We start from the raw sequence: 8,226 nt of genomic DNA on the forward strand, positions 1-8,226 counted from the left end.
TGTTCCTCTGTGTCCACATCACTAAGGAATTAACATCGTCTACACACACCAACACAGTTATGAAGAAGGCACAACGCCTCTTCCCTCTCAGGAGGCTGAAAAGATTTGGCATAGGCCCTCAGATCCTCAAAAAGTTATATACTGCACCATTGAGAGCATGTTGACTGGCTGCATCACCGCTTGTATGGCAACTGATTGGCATCCAACCACAAGGCTCTGCTGAGGGTAATGCGAACAGCCCAGTAACTCACTGGGCAGAGCTCCCTGCCATCCAGGACCTCTATACCAGGTGGTGTCAAAGGAAGGCCCTAAAAATTGTCAGAGTCCAGCCACCTAAGTCTTAGACCGCTCCCGAGTAGCGCAGCGGTCTAATGCACTGCATCTCGGTGCAAGTGGTGTCCCATAGGGCGGGGCACAATTGGCCCAGCATCGTCCGGGTCTGGCCGGGGCAGGCTGTCATTGTAAATAATAATTTGTTCTTAACTGACTTGCCTAGTTAAATAAAGGTTAAATAAAAAAATGTTGTGTATTTATTCCATAAGTAAGCGTTTCTCTGTTAGTCTACACATGTTGTTTACAAAGCATGTGAGAAATCATCTTCATTCAATTCTCGATTGGGGGTTTTCAACATACTACAGTGTGGGACAGCACCCAGTACTTCATACAGAGACCACTGTACATCAGATCAGACAGCAATACTCCGTCCGCTGTAAATTCCTCACCATAGTATATTTCAGCAATTGTCACTGCTTAGTCCATCTTTGTTGATATTCAGGGTCTTCTCCACATGAGGGGACAGCTGCTGTGCAGTGAAGATGTTCCGGGACCTCCCATGCACAGTGTTGTGGGGAGGTAAATGATCTCTCTCGTAGTCCACCATCCACTTCAGGATCGTTCAAATGCAAGGCATAATAACACTGGGACATGCATGGGTATATCCCGTTTGTAGGGGAATGGAGGGACAAACCCTCAGCAGTGCAGGTAACAGTCAGATTCATCTTGCACCTCAGATCTCTTCCCAGGATGTCTACAGGGCAGGTGGAGTACAGAAATGAATGTTTCCAACTTCTATCTTCCCATTTAACATTTTGGGGATAAGTGAAGCATTCTTCAGAGGTTAATTCCTGATGCTCCAACAGCGTGGAGGGTTTTTCTAGAGGGAGTGACCTTCAAGGCAGATTGTTTCAACACTGAGATAGCAGCCCCAGTTTCCACTAGGAATGGAATCTTCTGGCCAACTATTTCAATTTCTACCAGGGGATTTTCAGTCGAAAATGTGGAAAGTTTCAACATCATGCTTCTTGTGGTTCTTCAACATCGGAGTCCTCTTCTGTTTCCACCTCTTCCTATGTTCTTTGCCCACCAAAGGGATTTCCAACCCTTACATGTTGGAAGAATACATCCCACCACCATTCAATTCAATAATAACAAAATACAATAAAAAGTAATAGGAGTGCAAAGTCTTTAGCAGTGCAGACATGCGTATCAAACTGTCTTTAATTCAAGGGTCTCCGTGGCAAACCATCCCTCCTGTCCTCTATCTGTAGAAAAGCAAGATAGAATTGATATACTCAGCACTATTTATGTTATCAATGGATTCCAGGACAAACAGGTGATAGTATTTTGACCTATGACCAGTACAAATGTGACCAACCTTAAGTGGGACATTTTTTTAACAAGCCATGTATTTTCAAAATTCTGCCCCTGCCTGGAGCAGAACAACCTTTTCAGCTTGGGGATTTGAACTTGCAACCTTTCAGTTAGTAGTCCAACATGCTAACCAATAGGCTACCCTGCCACCCCTGGTGAATACACATACTGTCTCAATGTTCTTGGGGGGGGGGGGGGTGTTCCCATGACACTGCTGAATAAATCCATCAGGTTTTCTAAGAGGCAAGAAAAATAACTGCTCTCTAGTGTGGAGCACGCAGGAATGTGAGCGGGTGTGGATAAATTGTCTCAGCACATCCCTGCCTGTCACTTCTGTAAAATTCTCACCCTTATATTTTTGTCACAACCTGTGATAATAGCTATTTTTGAAGATTTTCCATGCAGTTGAAGATAGCCTTTTGGAACATTGGAGTACCTTCCTGGAACTTTTTGAACAAATGTTGTAATTTTTCTTTCACTTTGACATTACTAAGTATGTTGTGTAGACAATTAAACTCATTTTAATTCCACACAATGAAATGTGGAGAAAGTCAAGGGGTGTGTATACTTTCTGAAAGCACTGTAGTAGCAGATAGGGCAGTTGTGGAGACCGTATTACCGCTACACCAGAGGTCACCAGTCATGAAAGCAGTCAAATTCCACGTGAGCATTTCGTCATGGTAATAAGGCTCTGATGCTGCTGCTGGTCATTCGTAACCTACCAAACGTGCTAACTGCCTGGTACTCAGCACTCTGTTGTCCCTCTAATCACTCTGACATCAATGCAAACGTAATCAAAAATCTAATCAAACACTTCATGAGAGCCCATGAGCTCATGTTGCGCAACATTTCTATAGGCTATGCAATTGTGCTAGAAAACAGAGTGATGGGCTCTACTAAAAATAGGATGATCACATCAGCTTTCTATAGGCTAAGCCTACTATATTTATTTCTCAACGTTCCTAATATTAAGCATATTGCTTATATTTACAACAGCCTACAGTACCTGGCTGGAATGAAAACCAACCACGGGAAAAGCTTCCTCCATTCGCTCTTTAAGTGTATAGATGACATGTATTTTTTCCGCTGCCCCTGTTGTATACAGCTGCATGATAATGGTCCATTCTAAATCAAAACAAATTTAGCACATATATTATTTAGTATAAGTAAAGACAAGATTAAATCAAGAATAGTCTGATGGGTGACAATATTAGGCTATCACTTGTGAATTATAAATTGTCACCTGTGAATGATGCCCAGCATAAAAAACAAAGCCTTTTTAAAAAACGTTTTCTAATCATAGTCGCACACCTCATGTAGACTAACCCATAGGCCTATATGTTTTGATAAGGTTTGTATCGCAACTAAAGTGGCCAAATAACTTTTAAATTAAGCACATTAATCCGCTTTACAACGGGTGTAGAGCCTTACTGGCAGACATAAGCAGTGTGTGATTTTCAAGTTTGGGGAAAATAATTTTCACCGTAAAAGTGCACCTTTATAATAAAAGCCTTACATGCATAATTGCATTTGTGGTCACTTTTTATAATGGTGTTTTCCACTAATAGACCAGTCGGGCTAATAGCCTACTACCATTTGCGCATTGCTGTGCTTATAATGTGTAGAAATAGCCTAATAGTTTATCAACATTTTAAGCTAAATGTTCTGATCTGTTGCGTCAGCCACATTGTGTAAAACATTTTTTTGATGCTTGTGGTTGTATTCATTTAGGATCTATCGCATCCCACAATTGTCCCAGAGAGGGAGAGGTGATTGGGAGTGCAGGGAGAAGGGAACAACGGCCACTGCCCACAAAAAGGGTGCATTACGGACCACACAAAGGGGATGAACCATGAAATTACAGGCATTATCAAGTGCTTGTCAAATTGTGAATAAGATGTGGTGTTTACAGCCTGCACAAAAAAACAACAAATCAGAGCTCATGCCTTTCAAGCAACTTTTTTTTCGAATCATCATTAGAGTCTCATCATGCAGCCTTACACTGTATTGACAATCAAAACATATTGAAGTTACATTAATAACTCTAAATTAAGAATATATGAAAACCTATTTATTAGTTAAAGCTCAACACAGAATAGCCGCATGTGGAATAATGTGGAATAAAGGCGCCGGAGGAGATGACTGCCGTTTTACGATCCCCTAACCAATTGTGCTATTGTGTATGTTTTTCACATTATTTGTAACTTATTTTCTACATTATGTTTCTGCAACCGTGTCTTATGACCAAAAAGAGCTTCTTGATATCAGAACAGCGATTACTCACCCCGTACTGGAGGAATTCTTTATCTTCATTCGCAGGAGGAAAAGGCGGAGATATCGTGGACGACGGTCCGGGTGCCTTGTAAGGATCTGTCGCTGAGATGGTAATCTACCTTTACCATCAGTCCTATTAGCCAACGTACAATAAATTGATAATAAAATAGACAAACTATGAGCATGTATATCCTACCAACGGGACATTAAAAACTGTAATATCTTATGTTTCACCAAGACGTGGCTTAAAAGACAACATGATTAACATACAGCTGGCTGGTTTTAAGCTTTTTCGGCAGGATAGAACAGCGTCCTCTGGTAAGACAATATTTGTAAACAACAGCTGGTGCACAAAATCTAAGGAAGTCTTGAGGTTTTGCTCGCCTGAGGTAGAGTATCTCATGATAAGCTGTAGACAACACTATTTACCAAGAGAGTTATATTTTTCGCAGCTGTCTAAATATCACTGCAGATTGATGCTGGCACTAAGACAGCACTCAATGAGCTGTATATGGCCATAAGCAAACGGGAAAACGTTCATCAAGAGGCGGCACTCCTACTGGCGGGGGACTTTAATGAAGGGAAACTCAAATCTGTTTTTAACTCATCTCTACCAGCATGTTAAATGTGCAACCAGAGGGAAGGAAAAAAATCTAGACCACTTTTACTCCACACACAGAGACGCGTACAAAGCTCTCCTTGGCCCTCCATTTGGTAAAATCTGACCATAATTCTACCCTCCTGATTCCTGCTTACATGCAAAAATTAAAGCAGGAAGCTTCAGTGACTCGGTCAATAAGAAAGTTGTCAGATGAAGCAGATGCAAAGCTACAGGACGGTTTTGCTATCACAGACTGGAATACGTTCCGGGATTCTTTCGATGGCAATGAGGAGTACACCACATCAGTCACTGGCTTCATCAATAAGGGCATTGGTGATGTCATCCCCACAGTAACCGTATGTAAATACCCCAACGAGAAGCCATGGATTACAGCTAACATCCGCACTGAGCTAAAGGGTAGAGCTGCTGCTTTCAAGGAGTGGGACTTTACCCTATACCCTCCGGCGAGCCAAGTCTAGGACAAAAAGGCTTCTCAACAGTTTTTACCCCCAAGCCATAAGACTCCTGAACAGGTATTTGCATTGTGTGCCCCCCCCAACCCCTGTTTTTACGCTGCTGCTACTCTCTGTTTATCATATATGCATAGTTACTTTAACTATACATTCATGTACATTCTATCTCAATTGGGCCGATGAACAAGTGCTCCCGCACATTGGCTAACCCGGCTATCTGCATTGTGTCTCGCCACCCACCAACTGTTGTATTCGGCCCATGTGACAAATACAATTTGATGTGATTTGATTTGTGTGCACCGCCCTCAAATCATTTGGTGAAAATATTCTTTCTATTTTATTCAGCTTTGTTCAGTTGTATTCTTCATACAATAAAATAATGCCATGGAATTCTAAGCAAATCTTTTCTGCTAAATGAACTAGTGTAGCCCACAGCCATTTGGCATAGCCAGATCAGGACCTAACATAAGGACAATTCAGAGTATGCTATTCTTCTGAAATAGACTACATTTTATGCATATCATGCTTCTTTAGACCCGTGTAAAATAAATAATGGACTTATTGGACTTTTGAAAATGTAAATACTCCAAAGGTTTGCATCAAAGGCTTGTAGGCTATGTGTGGAAGCCAGGAGATGCTAAATCAAATCAAATCAAATCAAATGTATTTATATAGCCCTTCGTACATCAGCTGATATCTCAAAGTGCTGTACAGAAAGCCAGCCTAAAACCCCAAACAGCAAGCAATGCAGGTGTAGAAGCACGGTGGCTAGGAAAACTCCCTAGAAAGGCCAAAACCTAGGAAGAAACCTAGAGAGGAACCATTCTATGAGGGGTGGCCAGTCCTCTTCTGGCTGTGCCGGGTGGAGATGATAAATAACAGAACATGGCCAAGATGTTCAAATGTTCATAAATAACCAGCATGATCAAATAATAATAATCACAGTAGTTGTCGAGGGTGCAGCAAGTCAGCACCTCAGGAGTAAATGTCAGTTGGCTTTTCATAGCCGATCATTAAGAGTATCTCTACCACTCCTGCTGTCTCTAGAGAGTTGAAAACACCAGGTCGGGGACAGGTAGCACGTCTGGTGAACAGGTCAGGATTCCATAGCCGCAGGCAGAACAGTTGAAACTGGAGCAGCAGCACGGCCAAGTGGACTGGGGACAGCAAGGAGTCATCATGACAGGTAGTCCTGAGGCATGGTCCTAGGGCTCAGGTCCTCCGAGAGAGAAAGAAAGAGAGAAAGAGAGAATTAGAGCGAGCATACTTAAATTCACACAGGACACCAGATAAGACAGGAGAAGTACTCCAGATATAACAAACTGACCCTAGCCCCCTGACACATAAACTACTGCAGCATAAATACTGGAGGCTGAGACAGGAGGGGTCAGGAGACACTGTGGCCCCATCCGATGATACCCCCAGACTGGGCCAAACAGGAAGGATATAACCCCACCCATTTTGCCAAAGCACAGCCCCCACACAAATAGAGGGATATCTTCAACCACCAACTTACCATCGTGAGATAGTGATTGCAAGTGGGAATTACAAGTCAGTTGTATATTATGAGTACAGCGACTGCAATTAGAAGGCATCATGTTAATGTTACTACTTAGCTTCGGGTGTTGGAGGTCCTGATGAACCACGTCCAGATAAAGCGTCCGGAGTGAAAAAGTAGAAAGAAAAAAAGTTGAGTGAGGGAAAAAACAAAAATATTAACGGTAATTAAAAAGTAAAATATGTAAAGTTGTCAGGTAGCAAAGTAAGGTTGGCAACAAAACGCACAGCAACACGTAAACAAGTCTGCAAGTTTTGACATAAAGTTGTGACATAAACATAAATGTGTTTATGTTAATTATTGGTCAAGTACTGACCCAAACAACATGCCTGTTAAATAAAAGTAGCTCGCTACCTAATTTACAAATCCAGATTAGTTTTCATTGTCTTTGTCCGAGTTGAAAGGGGAGGGGGGGTACCTATCAGCATTTTGTCTGTTGGTACATGTTAGTTAGTTAATTTAATTTATTTTATTGAACCTTTATTGAACTAGGCAAGTCAGTTAAACAGATTCCTAACATGTTTGAAGAATACACAGCCCCCACCATTCATTTAAATAATAACAAAAGATTATGAAAAGTAATAGATGTGTCTTGTGTCTCTTCCAGTTCAGAAAATCTGCATCAACCTGTCTCTTAGTCAGGGCACTCCCTGACAAACCATCCCTCCTGTCCTCTATCTGTAGAAATGCAAGATAGAATTGATGCACACAGTACTGATTAAATTATCGATAGTTGTTGAGTGAATTCCAGGACAGACAAGAAGTGATAGTATTTTGACCTATGACCAGATCAAATGTGACCAACCTGAAGTGGGACTGGTGCCTGGTCACATACTGCCTCAGCGTTCTTCTCCTGATATGCTGGGGGGTTCCCATGACACTGCTGAACAACAAATCCACTAAGAAGCCTGTGAAATAAATAAAATATCATCATTCAGTAAACATATTGTGAGAAAAAGAAATGCTCTGTAGTTTGGAGTGCACACAGGAATGTGTGCTGGTGTGGCTAAAATGCCAGGGCTGAATTTTGCCCCAGTACGCCCCTGCCTGTCACTGCTGCAAAATTCTCACACTCTTATTTTTGTCACAACCTGTGAAAATAGCTATTCTTGAAGATTTCCCTGCAGTTGTAGATAGCATTTTGGGACAATGGAGCACATTTCCGGACCTTTTGGTATTTGGTGCCACTTTAAATGCAGACTCTCAGCTGGAAAAGTCATTATGGATGTTGCAGCTATTATATTACCGGATTTATTCCAAAAAGGACCTAAACAGCCAGGCGGTTTTATGGTTATAAGCCTGTTACAGTAAAGTGTTATTGGGCTGTAATATTAACAACCATCACCTCATAAATGTAATATGCTCCTAGATATTTCACACAAAAGACAAACCTACTCACACTTCCAGTAAATTCGGCATGAATGTGATTTTACCCAAACTGTTAATGCTACAAATCCCATTTGACGCTGAGCAAGGTTGCATGTAACTGCTTTATCCTTGTGAAGAACGGTGTGACAACTACCTAGCTGGTGACAAAGAATCCCTGCCTTTGTTCTCGATTTCATCCGCTGTAACCTCCTGCCTCCTCCCCTCTCTCTCTCCTTTCTCCATCCCTTTCTGACTCCGTCTATTTGTTTTGTCTGCGCATCGAGCCAATGAGTCGGCAGCGG

The sequence above is a fragment of the Oncorhynchus masou genome, chromosome 13 (assembly GCF_036934945.1).
Source record: "Oncorhynchus masou masou isolate Uvic2021 chromosome 13, UVic_Omas_1.1, whole genome shotgun sequence".
Taxonomy (NCBI): Eukaryota; Metazoa; Chordata; class Actinopteri; order Salmoniformes; family Salmonidae; genus Oncorhynchus; species Oncorhynchus masou.